A 15,634-nucleotide genomic window follows, 5' to 3' on the forward strand; every position below is an offset into this window, starting at 1 on the left:
ACTTTATCATTTGCGGTCACTAATGAAACCTGGTTGTGTAACACAACCTGATAAGCTATTTGCCAAGGCAACATTTGAGAAATAGAAATAAATGGAAATAAAACTTATTAGTTGTATTTTTTATTTTATTTTATTTTTTTTATTTTATTATTTTATTTTATTCAATTTTATTTTATTTTGATCAGTTTAGTTTAGTTATCCTTTTTTTTACTTGAAGTATAAAATATAAAATCTTATTTATTTTAAGGTTTTATTTATTTTAGTACATTAAATTAAACTTAATTATAATTGCAAATGTTGCCCTGGCAAATAAATAAAGCATTTATTTTATTTTATTTTGTTTTATTTTTATTTATTTTTTTATATTAATTTTTTTTTCTATTTTATTTTATTTCAATCTATTTTTTTTATTTCAGTTCAGTTTAGTTTACATTTATTTTATTTATTTATTATATTATTTATTTTAAGGTTTTATTTATTTTAGTACATTAAATTAAACATAATTAAAATGTCAAATGTTGCCCTAGCAAATAACTGAAATAAAGCATTTATTTTATTTTATTTTATTTTATTTAGATTTTTTTTATTTCTGTTCCAAGGCAAATGTTTTATTTTATTTTATTCTGATTTATTTTTACTTCAGCTCAGTTTAGTTAATTTTTTTTTTTTTTAATTTGAAGTATCAAATATAAAATTGTATTTATTTTAAGGTTTTATTTATTTTAGTACATTAAATTAAGCTAAATTTAAAAAAAAGCATTTATTTTATTTTATTTTTAATGTTTTTTTCTATTTAATATCTTTTTTTTTTTTTATTTCAGTTTAGTTAACATTTATTTTATTTAAAAGTATCAAAAAAATGTTATTCTTTTCATTTCAGTTTTATACAGAATATGTCCATAAAATTTTTATTTATGTGAAGGTTTTATTTATTTTAGTACTAAATTAAAAGTGCAAATGTTGCCCTGGCAGATAGCTGAAATAAAACATTATTATTTTATTTTATTTTATTTTATTTATTTATTTTTAATTATACTTCAGTTTAGTTTACTTTAGTTTGGTTAACATTTATTTTATCTGAAGTATCAAATAGCATCAGTTATTTATTAATTAATTTATTTATTATTTCATTTAGAAATTATTGGTTAATGTTACAAATACTTATAAATTAAACCCAACACCATTTTTTTTTTAATTTAACTGACCCTATTCATGATTTCCTATACTTACACTACAAAAAATGGTGCAGGATTTACTTTTTCACTCAGAATTTGCAAATATATTTTACAAACAACTCCTCTGCCCCATTACCCAGCATCCCCCAGAGTTTCGGGTTACCCCGTGCAGCTTTGGCCGGCGCTCACTATTCGCTCATGAATATTTCATAGCGCTCGTATTATGCATGTGCGGAGTCATATGATAACAGCAATTATATTTCGGAAAACAATCAGCGCATTGAAAGCGAAATTGAGAGGAAAAATGCCTTCATCTTCCTCGTAAAGAGAAGACAGACACGCAGATCTAGATTACGCTGATCCATGTCAAGCCAAATGATGATTACGTTCAAATAGGAGCCTATTAGGCAAAAACAGCCCATGTTGGGATACTCAGAGAGCATTTAAACTGATACTGGATGAGCTGGCATCTAAAATTGAGGGAAGAAGAGTGTGTAGATGGACAAACACTCACTCCCACGAGCTCTTCTGCCCTGTTTCTGGTTTCATCCGCGAGTGTGTGAGGGGATAAAAGACGAGACGAGACAAAAAGAGCAGCCTCCCGTCAGAGACATCCAAACGCATGGAGACTTAAAGGGATTTGTGTGTGTGAGAGAGAGAGAGAGAGAGAGGGAGGGGGCTGTCTGAATTATTAAAGAGTGTTTTGTTTCACTTAGTGATCTGCTGCTTGTCAGTGTGGTGTGAGCTCTGCAAACAGACAGAGAGGCACACGACACACAACAAGACAACAGACGCTCACACACACACACACACACACACACACACACACACACACAGGCAGAGGTTGAAAAAATGTGAGCGTTTACAGCGGGTTGCATCAGAATTGTATGCAATGTGCAAGCCGAACAAAACAACATGTCAAACCCACAGAGTGGAGCGACGGGAGGGGAGATCATTTCTGCAGATTTTCGGCAGATGGGTGTTAAGAAGGTTATACTGGATGTGTAAGAGAAACTTTGCTGGACGTTTCCAGCCCTTTTTATTTATTAGAAGGTTCTCTGGAATTCTTCACAGTATTATGTTGGAGAGAGTATGATCATTAGCTATTTTGATTTAGCTATTTTTAACTTCAGTTTTATATAGTCTATAAAAGTTTATTAAGCAAATGTTGCCCTGGCAAACAGCTGAAATAAAAGTTGAAATATTTTATTTTATTATTATATATTTTTTTTTCAGTTTAGTTTACTTAGCATTTATTTTATTTGAAGTATTAAACATTTTTTATGTTTTAATTTCTGTTTTATACAGTATGTCTATAAAATCTTATTTATTTTAAGGTTTTATTTATTTTAGTACATTAAGATAAACTCTTAAACGCTCTTAAGTTAAATGCTGCCCTGGCAAATAGCTGAAATTAAACATTTTTTTAAATTATTTTTATTTTATTATTTTATTTTATTTTATTTATTCATTTTTATCATTTATTTATTTATTTATTTTTATTTATTTATTTATTTATTTATTTATTTATTTATTTATTTTTTTTCAGGTTAGTTTAGTTTTAAAATTACAAATGTTGCCCTGGGAAATAACTGAAATAAAACATTTTATTTAATTAATTAATTTATTAATTTATTTATTTATTTATTATAATTATTTTATTTTATTTATATATATATATTTTATTTCAGTTTATTTGGTTTAGTTAACATTTATTTTATTTGAAGCATCAAAAATGTTAATGTTTTAATTTCAGTTTTATACAGTATATGTCTATAAAAATGTTATTTATTTTAAGGTTTTATTTATTTATTTATTTTTGTACATTAAGTTAAACTAAATTAAAACAGCAAATGTTGCCCTTAAATAAAACATTTTATTATTATTCTATTTTATTTTATTTTATTGTACAATTTTCTATTTTATTTTATTTAGATTTTTTTTTTTTATTTCAGTTTAGTTTAGTTTAGTTAATGTTTATGTTTTAAATTCAATTTTATACATATGTCTATAAAACTGTATTTATTTAAAGTTTTTTTTTTTATTTTGGTACATTAAGTTAAACTGAATTATAGCTGAAATAAAATATTATTATTGTTATTATTATTATTATTATTATTATTATTATTATTATTATTATTATTATTATTATTTGAAGTATCAAAAAAAATGTTGAAAGTTTTAATTTCAGTTTTTATTTTAATGGTTATTCATTTTAGTAAGTACTGTAAGCCTGTTTTTTTTATTTTTTTTTTGCACAATGAGAACTAAACTGTATACACTTATGAAATAGTATATAACCTTTTATAAAAATAAGTTACTTATTTAGAACTATAACTATTATAGAAAGCTATAAATAAAACAAATATTATATTCTTAGACTACATTTTAAAGAAAATAAAAATGTCATGTTTAATTCAATGTATTTATTAATTAATTAAGCTATTTATTTGTTTATTTAACTCAGAAATTACTGGTAAATGTTACAAATAATTATAAATTAAATCCAACACCATTTTTTTCAGTGTAATTGACCCTATTCATGATTTCCTATGTTTAGTCTCACTCAGAAATTGCTAATACATTTTACAAACAATTGCACATAAATGAATGAATGAAATTTAAAGTAGAAACATTGTATTTTTTTTGTAAAACACACTCCAGTAATCTTTGTTTTATTCCCAAATAATAATTTAATAATTTAAAAATAATTTTTAGTTTTAAGTCTCTCGAACCGCTCTGCAGTCTGTTTGTGCTCAAATAATAAAATAATTTAAGCGCAAATCAATCTTTCATGTTCATTTATTTATTTCTTTCTAAATAAACAAGTAGCCAATTTGCATCAGGGTCCTGATCCACCTGTCAGGATTTATTTAGCGACACAGACGTGAATCCCGTGTCATTGACGAGCGGTTTGTTGAAGCGAATGGGTGGCGTCGAACACACGCGCTGCTCAGTAATGCAAATGAGCGTGAGGAGTTTGGCACCTGAGTGGGTGAGACCTGACAGGTAAGTGGCACGACGCCAGTCTTTGTGTCGGCAAACTCCCACACACAGAAAGAGATTTGCCTTAATTCTTAAAATTGTCAAAATTTGTATTCCGGCTTTGATCACCATATGTTCGGGGTGGCACTAAACTAGTCGATTAGTTCTGGCACCGGTCGACGTGCCAGGGCTGTGTCGACCGGTTATGGATCACATGACTTCAGCTGCACTCGTTTGATACAAAGTGACAGGAGGAGGAAAATTCCACTGTGTGACTGTGAGTCATTACTTTTATATAATAAATTGCAACGGACACATTTATTTGGATTTACTCAAAAGTTCAAGGTGGTCAGAGTTTTACTGGTCGTAGTTAAACCTCTTTAAAGGGCATGGATTTAGAGACGTAGTTCAGATTTAGAGTTTTACTGTCGCCCTGCATCTCTAAAAGCACCACCAGTACAAATAGCAAAGCTAAAACCTAAAATAAAAAAATTTATTAATTAATAAATATTATTTACAACAATTACATTTATTGCAATTACTGTAACCTACACTTGAAAAAATGCTGGGTTAAAAACAAAATTATTTAATTCAACTATTGAACCCAAAAATAGGCTGGAAATTAACATTTATTAATGTGTTGATAAATAAACTTGTATTAATAAGTTGAATAAATAATAATTAAAGAATACATTTTTTTAAAATTGCTTATTAATGAACATTCACCTTTTGATTATTGCTGATGCCTCTATTTATTATTGTTATTTACTAGATATGAACAACAGCATTCAAAATAATATTTAAAATGGAAAAAATGTTATTTTAAATAGTAGTTTGTTTATATATATTTAAAATATATTTAATAATATTAAACAATATTTTGTTTACCTTTATTGAGCAAGGACACAATAAATTAAGAATTTATAATATTACAAAATATTTATATTTTGAATAAATGCTGTTTTAAGGGATTTTACATTCATAAAAGAAAGTGTCTTTGTGTACATAAAAAAAAAAAAACATAAAAAAATTGTAAAAAAGTTTATTTAGGCATAATAATAAATAAGGATCCAGTGACTGCAATATATATATATATATATATATATATATATATATATTTTTTTATATATATTTTTTTTTATTGTTAATACTTTATTAGCATTAAAAATGTACAGAAATGATTACTCTTATTGTGCATGGACATGTTAAATTAAAATGTATAAATGTTACAAAATGTGTCTATTTTGAAAAAACACTGTTTTTTTTTACTTTATACTCTTTTGTTCTATTTTATTTTCAGCTTTGCATCACAGGAATAAATAGTATATGTATTATGTATTAAAGAAAGAATTTTTTTATTGTAATACTGCACAATATTTTTCTTTGTTACTGTGTTTTTGTGTACATTTAAAAATATTATTTAATTATTTAAAAAAATATATATATTTTTGCACAATAATAAATAAGGAGCCAGTTACCGCAATAAAAAAATAATCTAATTTCAAAGTACTTTATTAGCATCAAAAAAACCTTTGATTTTTTTGCAACATTTTACTTTTATTTGTTTTTGTTTCTTTCAAAAACACTTGCAATTATTTTGGATTTGTCTATATTTACTCAGCATTTTTTAGAGTTTAATTTTTTATAGTTATTTATGCTATTCAAAAATAATAATATTTGATAAGAATAAGGGACTGATACAAAATAATACCCACAAAACGCAATAAATTAAGAATTTATAATGTCACAAAATATTTCTATTTTGAATAAATTCTTTTAAACTTTATATTTATCAAAAAATCCTGAAAAAACGTATCATGGTTTCCACAAAAAAAAAAAAAAAAAAAAAGATAAATATTGATAATAATAACTGAAGTAATAATGCAAATCCAGTAAATTCAGCTTTGATTCACAGGAATCAATTAAATTTTACAATCTTTAAAAATGAAAAAAAAAAAATTGGTTTGTTTCTGTACATTTAAAAAAAAAAAAATACATAAAATGTGTACATTTTTATTTTTGCACAATAATAAATAAGGGCTATTTTACTACAATAAAAGTACTTTAAAGCATTAAAAATCTTAGATTTTATAGCAACAACTTGCACTTTATTTTTTATCTGTCACTGGTTTTATTTCCATTTTTATAATGTGTAAATCAATAAATAAATTACTGTGTTTTTGCATACATTTAAAAAGAAATTACACTGAAAATGTGTCAACTTTTATTTTTGCACAATAATAAATAAGGGCCCAGTTACTGCAATAAAAGTACTTTTTAGATTTTATTGCAACAACTTGCACTTGATTATTTGTCTGTCATTGCTTTTATCAGCATTTTTATACTGTGTAAAACAAACACACTGAAGTACTTTGAAATTGCAAAGCCTGAGTACGAGAGAGAGAGAGAGAGACAGATGAGGAGGAGGAAGTGCCGATTAATTAGAAACTTCTGTGGAACTTCTTTCCCCCAATTAAGTCGAAAGCAGAGAGGATCTTTCTCTCTCTCTATCAGACTGTTAGGGGCTTAAGACTCTCGGCCTTTTGATGTGGGGTTTATCATTATTTTAACACAAGGCACTTATTAGCATGCGCCCTCTTAAAGCTCAGCTCTCTCAGTCTGTGTCTTTCTCTCTCGCTCTCAACTGAAGGACGGTAACAAACAATGTAAGAGGCTCTTTCTCAGCAAGAAGATCACAACTCAGGCCCGACACGCTCTGTTTAAGAGGCTTTCCTTGTGGTGCTAAGCCTGTTAGCCTTCTTCAACCCCTTAGCCGTCGAAAAGAAGAGGGGAAAAAAAGCACACACTCGTTCTGCGTTCTGAACCAGCCTTTAAAAGTGTAGCAAATTGGAAGCTCTTCATCCACGGGGGCGGTTGTGGGGTCAGTCAATGTTCAGGGTTTAGCCCAAACCCTCTGTGAATGCGCACAGGGACATCCTTCGATGAAATACTGCAATATGATACACTACATAATGCATGCTGAAATGTTACATGTGCGGTGAGTCGTTGTTAGTAAAACTCTCGATTCTGCTGGCGCGAAAACGGAAAATGTAAACTTGGTTTCAGCCGTTCACAAACCGCGGTATGGATTTTAAATCACTGTTGTTGAAATACAACAACAATGATGACCTTTCTGGTTTGCTGTACATGACTGTTCAAAAGATTAGGGTTAGTGAAATGTTTTTGGAAAAAGACTCTGATGCTCAACAAGGCTGCAATTGTGAACAAAAAAATAAAATGTAAATGTTTTAAAATGTATGATTTTAATATTTCAAAAATATATTTAATTAAAATATTTCTAATTATAAAATATATTATACAATTTAATATATTTAATGTGTTTTTATTTTAATATATTTCAAAATATCAGTCATTACTGATATGCTCACCAAGGCTACATTTGTGAACAAAAAATAAAATGTAAATGTTTTAAAAGTGACGGTTTTAATATTTAAAATATATTTAATACAAATATTTATTATTTTAAAATATTATAATATTTTATAATATATTTAATATATTTTTATTTTAATATATTTCAAATTTTTAGCCATTAATTATGCTCACCAAGGCTGCATTTGTGAACAAAAAAAACTAAATGTTTTAAAATGTACGATTTTAATATTTTAAATGCATTTAATAAAATATTTATAATTATAAATATTATAATATTTTATAATATATTTAATATATTTTTCTTTTAACATATTTTTAGCCATTAATTATGCTCACCAAGGCTGCATTTGTGAACAAAACAAATTTAATGAAATATTTAATATATATTTAATATATATTTAATACTTAAAGTATTATAATATTCTTAAATAAATTTAATATAATTTATTTTAATATATTTCAAATTTTCAAAAAAAAAAAGAAAAAAGTAAATGTTTAAAATTTTATGATTTAAATATTTAAAATATATTTAATCAAAATATGTATAATTATAAAATAAAATAATATATTATTATAATATATTTAATATATTTTTATTTTAATACATTTCAAATTTCAGCCATTACTCATGCTCACCAAGGCAAATAAAATGTACGTTTTACATTTTTAAATGTTCATATTAAACATACTATTTCATATTAAAAAATATTATAACATTTTAAAATATATTTAATATATTTTTATTTTAATATATTTTATTATAAGTTTTCAGCCATTACTTCAGTCTTCAGTGTCAAACGGTCCTTCAGAAATCATTCTAATATGTTTATTTGATGCTCAAGATGTTCGAAACAATTGAATATTTTTGTGGAAACCACAATACTTTCTTTTTTAGGATGAATGGGAATTTCAGAATAACAGGATGTATTTAAAACAGAAACTTTTATAATATTATAAATGTCTTTAGCTGTCACTTCAGATCACTTTAATGCGTCCTCGCTGAATAAATGTATTAATTTCTTCCAAAACACAAAATCACACTGACCCCAAACTTTCAAACAGCAGTGCAGTCCAACGCACACTACGCTCCGACGACAGTTTTATGTCGTCAAAGTGTCAAGTTTGTTCAGAAGTTAGCAGGCTGTTACTTCTAAGAAAAATATAGTTGCTGGATTTGCTGAAAGTTCACGAAGTTCATGAATTTGTGTCTTAATAAAATGAGTTTTGCAAGAACCTCAATGTCCCGGATTGTGTTTCCTAAAGTTTGCAGATGAATTCCTTGAGCAACGCTCAATATTGGGTGTTTATTACATCTGGATAGAGCGAAACCCTGACCGCAAAGTCAACAAACTGGCTTAATTTCTTTGGTGTTGTCTGAAGAACAGAGCTCAAGCGCTATAATTTAAATATTTTGTTTCGAAACAAGACGCAGATTGCCTATTTTTTTATTAAGTGCAACCCTAATTGGATTTAATAATGCAAAAAAAAAAAGTCCAGACGTGAAAACGAGCGCCGCCCACGTTCATCCATAAGACAAAGTGTCTCCGACGACCCTCTCATGCCAAAGAGAGCTGCTCTTCATCAAGCCGCTCGACGCGAGTTTACATACTTGAGCGAGTTCTGCTCAACTGTGTCTTGTATTCCGCCCTCCTCGCATTAACAAATGTTATTTTCTGCAGCCTGTCCTGCAGTGAACTTGCGAAAGAATTCCCATCCAAACCGCTGTTTTCAATATTTAGTTCGGCCACTTCCACCGCGGATCCGTCTGCCACCTTATCTGACAGTTGCAAACTAAATTATCGTTATTTTCCAGGCTGTTAAAGGGCATGTGTTCGGTTAAACACAAAACACTGAATATAAACAAAGGAGGAAGAGCTGCCGCTGGAAGAGGTGCGTTTTGCTCCGTTCGGCACGCACTCGCTCACATCCGCGCAGGCGAACGGTGCCACCGAGAAGGCAGAGAGCTTTCGCACTTGAACCGGAGCCGCTGGGAAAACAATTACAAAGCCAAACAGCTCCGAGAAGGAGAAAAAAATGATGTTCAGACATTAAAGGAGAGTGCGAGAAGAGAAAAAACGAAACGAGCCCTCCTCTGAGAACGAATGCATACTTCACAGGACACTGTGTATCTGTTCATTTATATACACAGACACACACAGTCTAGGAAAGCTCATTTTCCTACGTGCAAATGTAACAGCGCTAAGTGTTGTTTGAATAAACTAAACAGCGTCGCTTATTTAGAAGCCATATTCTACACGTCTGAAGCATTTTGTTTTGTTTTGTTTTTTAAGTCTGCTTGTAATGTTAGGTTTTGAACATCAGAAATAGTCGGAATGTTGTTTTTACATTTGATTTTTCACTCTCACTAACCCTTGGAATTAAAGTTTTTGCTACTTTGGCTGCTTCAAAATCGCATACTTTGCTACTATATAGCAGGCGAGAAACTGTATCATGCAGAATTCTATATGCAAATGAGCTCTGCTCTGATTGGCTGACATCTTAAGCGGGGCAAAAAACATTCTAAATAATAAATTTGAATTCTTATGTAAATATGGGAAGCCTTGTGTTGACTGTGATGCCAAAATCATGACTATTTCTGAATCACCCACTTAGAAGCCATATTCTACACGTCTGAAACATTTTGTTTTTTTTTTTAATCTGCTTGTAATGTTAAGTTTTGAACATCAAAAACAGACAGAATTTAGTTTTTCTGCATTTGATTTTTCACTCTCACTAACCCTTTGAATTAAACAGGCAGTTTTTGCTACTTTGGCTGCTTCAAAATCGCATACTTTGCTACTATATAGCAGGCGAGAAACTGTATCATGCAGAATTCTATATGCAAATGAGCTCTGCTCTGATTGGCTGACATCTTAAGTGGCGCAAAGAACATTCTAAATAATGAATTTGAATTCTTACGTAAATATGGGAAGCCTTGTGTTGGCTGTGATGCCAAAATCATGACCATTTCTGAATCACCCATTTAGAAGCCATATTCTACACGTCTGAAGCATTTTGGTTTTTTTTTTTTTTAAGTCTGCTTGTAATGTTAAGTTTTGAACATCAAAAACAGACAGAATTTTTTTTTTTTTTTGCATTCAATTGTCCACTCTCACTAACCCTTGGAATTAAACAAGTTTTTGCTACTTTGGCTGCTTCAAAATCACATACTTTGCAACTATATAGTAGGTGAGAAACTGTATCTTGCAAAATTATATATGCAAATGAGCTCCGCTCTGATTGGCTGACATCTTAAGTGGCAAAAAAAAAACATTCTAAATAATGAATTATGTAAATGTGGGAAACCTTGTGTTGGCTGTGATGCTTGCAACATGCTAATCAGGCTATAAACATGATAGTAACTATGATTTATTTGTCTTATTTTATTAATTTTTATTTTATTTTATTTTATTTTATTTTATTTATTTTTATTTTTTCCTTTCTACCTATTTAATTACCTTTTAATGTTTATTGTATCCCCCATGTTCGAATGTTTATCTGTATATTTCTGATACGGTAAATAAAAAAATTATAATAAAAAAACGTGCTAATTATGCCAACAACATGCTAGTAACATGCTAATCATATTAAAAACCTGCTAGTAACATGTTAATCATGCTAGAAACATGTTGATCATGCAAGAATCATGCTAGCAACATGCTAATCGGGCTATAAACATGGTAGTAACTTGTTAATTATTCTAATTGTATGACTGCATGATTTATTTGTATTATTATTTATTTTTATTTTATTTTATTTATTTTTTACATTTTTATTTTTCCTTTCTACCTATTTAATTACCTTTTAATGTTTATTGTATCCCCCATGTTTTTTTTTTCAATAAAAAAAAACATGCTAATTATGCCAACAACATGCAAGTAACTTGCTAATCATGCTAGAATCATGCTATTAACATGCTACTGATGCTAACAACATTGTAATCAGCCTATAAAAATGCAAGCAACAAACTAGTCAGGCTAAAACATGCTAATGACATGTTAAATCATGTGCTTAATCATGATGGCAACATCAACTTTCATAATTTTCAACTGCTTCAAACTTCCAGGCTAGGCTTTCTCAAGACAACTCAAAGTTTGTTCTCAAACTTCACTCATCTAGTTAATGAATTTGAATTCTTATGTAAATGTGGGAAGCCTTGTGTTGGCTGTGATGCCAAAATCCTACTTTCGAGCTACATTTCCATAAACAGTCCGGGCGAACTGAGGGAGGAAGTTTAGTCTTAAATGTTGGAATATATCAACAAAGAAACCGTGTCATTTACCCCCATGTTGTTCTAAAACGGCGCTTCTTTTTTGCTGTTTGAAAATATTTTGAAAAATGTTGGTAACCAAAGCAGCCACTGACTTCCATAGGGGAAGAAAACACTATGGAAGTCAACGGGTACCGTCAATTGGTTGGTAACCAACGATCTTCAAAATATCTTCCTTTGTGTTCAACAGAAGAAACTCATTTCTGGGTAACTACCCCTTTAACTCTTCAATTTCAAAAAAGCAATTATATTGTCCATGACATATCCACTGTAAGAAGTACAGAAGGTTTCTAAAAATGACACATGCGCTAGTTTTTCCGCGCTGGATGTAATCCCGCTCGCTCTGTTTCTCCTTTCCTTGTGTTTGACCTGTGCGTTGAATGGTAGCTGTTTGAACATAACATTTTGAAGAATGTTGGTAGCCAAAGTAGCCAATGACTTCCATAGGGAAAAAACACTATGGAAGTCAATGGGTACCGTCAATTGTTTGGTAACCAATGTTCTTCAAAATATCTGCTTTTGTGTTCAACAGAAGAAAGAAATTCATACACTTTGTGACAACTCATTTCTGGGTGAACTACACCTTTAACTTCTCAATTTCAAAAAAGCAATTATATTGTCCATGATACATCTACTGTAAGAAGTACAGAAGGTTTCTAAAAATGCAAAATGACACATGCGCTAGTTTTTCCGCGCTGGATATAATCCCACTTGCTCTGTTTCTCGTTTTCTCATGGTTGACCTGTGCGTTGAATGGTAGCTGTTTGAACATAACATTTTGAAAAATGTTAGTAGCCAAAGTAGCCATTGACTTCCATAGGGGAAAAAAAAAAAACACCATGGAAGTCAATGGGTACCGTCAATTGTTTGGTAACCAACGTTATTCAAAATATCTTCTTTTGTGTTCATGCACGTTTGCGACTCATTTCTGGGTGAACTTCCCCTTTAACTCTTCAATTTCAAAAATGCAATTATATTGTCCATGACATATCCACTGTAAGAAGTACAGAAAATGCTAAATGACACATGCACTAGTTTTTCCGCGCTGGATATAATCCCACTCGCTCTGCTTCTCGTTTTCTTGTGTTTGACCTGTGCGTTGAATGGTTGCTGTTTGAACATAACATTTGGAAGAACGTTAGTAGCCAAAGTAGCCATTGACTTCCATAGGGGAAAAAACACTGTGGAAGTCAATGGGTACCGTCAAGTTTGGTTACCAACATTCTTCAAAATATCTTCTTTTTTTGCGTTCAAAAGAAGAGAGCAATTCACACAGGTTTGCGACAACTCACTTCTGGGTGAACTACCCCTTTAACTTCTCCATTTCAAAAAAGCAATTATATTGTCCATGATACATCCACTGTAAGAAGTACAGGAGGTTTCTAAAAACGCAAAATGACACACATGCGCTAGTTTTTCCGCGCTGGATGTAATCCCGCTCGCTCTGTTTCTCGTTTCCTCATGTTTGACCTGTGCGTTGAATGGTGTCCTGTTGAGCAGCCCCATGCATACCTTCATAGCACTGTCTCAATGTGTTATGGCCATTAGGAACAACTCTGGGGCAATACAGAGCAGCTCAGGCACTATAATGGAAACTAAATGTTTCTCTTTCTGTGGCTTGGGAGAGCACTTGGCTTTAAAAAAAAGTTCATCGTGCCCCTGATGACTCGGAGAGGCTTTCAGACTCAAACTGTGAGGAGAAGCAAAGAGGCTGAGACGAAAAGAGAAAGAAAATAGGCAAAAAGGAAACAAAAACGATTACGAGAAAGATCATATAATGATAAGACAGTGTCGGGTCTGTATAACTGAGATCAAATCTGGGCTTTTTTCCAAAACAGCTAATACACAAACACAGTTTTATTACTACAACCTGTTTCAATCTGCTGTAAATCGAGCTTTTTTTATTTTTACCATAATTTATATACAAAAATGTTTTTAAAAAAATCTTAAAATTAAATTAATTCAAAAATTAATATTAACAACTTAAAACACTAAAACAAATTATTTTTACATATTAAGACATTATTTGAAGAATAATTCAAAAGATAACTCAAATGATATTTTAAAAAAACATGCATTTGCCACAATCTGTTTATACGAGATATAAATAGAGCTTTACTATTTTCACGATAATTTACTTTAATAAAACATGGAATTATAATTCATTAATTAATTTTATGTTAATAATATAAAATAAAACATTAATTAAAAGTATTAAATTACATTAAAAATATTAATGATTTTCACAAATGTACACATTATACAAAGAACATAATGATAATTAAAAAGGTACTTAAAAAAAACAAGCATTTTAAACAGCCTGTTTATATGAGATGTAAATAGAGCTTTCTTTTTTTTTACCATAATTTACTTTAATAAAATAAAATATATATAAAATATATTATAATAAAATATATATAAAATATATTAAAATGTATTATAATTCTATATTAATAATATAAAAACATTAATTAAAAGTATTAAATTATATTAAAAATATTAATGATTTTCACAAATGTACACATTATATTAAAAAAAAAGAACATAATATTTAAAAAGGTACTTAAAAAACAAGCATGTTTATGAGATGTAAATAGAGCTTTCTTATTTGTTCCCATAACTTACTTTAATAAAATAAAATAATGTGTAAACATATTTGTTAAAAAATATATTAAAATACATTAAAATTATTTAATCATTTAATATTAATAAAATACTCAATAAAAATATATTATTTAAAATTATTAAATAATATTAAAAATACTAATGATTTCCACAAATGTAGACATTATATGAAGAATATAACAATAATTAAAAAGGTACTTAAAAAAAAAAAAACAAGCATTTGCCAATTAAGAAATATCCTAACGTCTGTATTAGGGGACAAAAAGTTATTTACAACCTTAAAAGGTCTTCCAGGGTAATGGTTATCACTCAACAGCCACTTCCTGTAAACTATGAGTGAATTTCAAAGAGAAGTACAGCTTTTAGCCATCGGAGCAAACATTTATAGCAAATGATCCATGTGCTTTTTTGGGAAACTTAGTCGTAAAATAACATATGACACAAGTTACGGCGATCTTAGGAGCATGATTTGCAACATTATCCCTGGAATGTCCATTAGAGAGATGCACAACTTCCTGTTTTCCCAATAAAGGTGAGCTCACGGTGGGTTGTGTGCACTCAGACTATCCCTAAACCCAGATTAATGAGGCTGCGGACGGGGGGCTTGTTTGCACAGCCTGTGATCTCAGCGCAGAACAACTGAAACCGATAGCCGTATGTGACCGCCGAAGCATTGCCTCATGGGACGACGGCTAGTTGCAGCGAGCACAAGACATGTCAGCAATAGTTTTGGCCTGGCAGCGTTCGAGTGCCGATTTCTGTCAGAGTTTGTATATTGTGAAACGAAGTTCAAAGCTGCACCCTAAATATTGTCGATGAAAAGCGATGTCGGCGGCGACGGTGAAAGCTACGGCTTCCTGTGTATCTGACGTGGATTTGAGGCAGAAGCAAACAGCTGTTGCATGGATATGAAAGATGCAGAACAGACGTATATACCTTGGCGCCCGCTGTTAGCCTGAGGTTAACGGCCTGCGTGTGTCATTTCTGAGAACAGGAGACTCCGTCGCCATCACAAACACAACTTTTCCCTACTTTTAGAAATCATAAATTTACACAAAGGGATATTTGGTGAGGCTGGTTTTGCCAGAGCTCATCAAACGTGGCCTAACAGTGCCATCTACGTTCGGGTGGAGGAAATGACAGCCGTTTGAAGGGCGCAATGATGTTTACGAATTGCAGAAGT

At 30.0% G+C, this 15,634-nt stretch overlaps 1 protein-coding gene across 8 annotated transcripts in view; it reads right to left on the reverse strand.

Annotated features, from left to right (window-relative positions):
* erc1b (ELKS/RAB6-interacting/CAST family member 1b) overlaps positions 1 to 15,634 on the reverse strand; it is a 256,072-nt gene that overhangs the window by 195,149 nt on the left and 45,289 nt on the right. The window lies entirely within an intron of this gene.

This window comes from Labeo rohita, chromosome 4 (genome assembly GCF_022985175.1).
Source record: "Labeo rohita strain BAU-BD-2019 chromosome 4, IGBB_LRoh.1.0, whole genome shotgun sequence".
NCBI classification, from domain to species: Eukaryota; Metazoa; Chordata; class Actinopteri; order Cypriniformes; family Cyprinidae; genus Labeo; species Labeo rohita.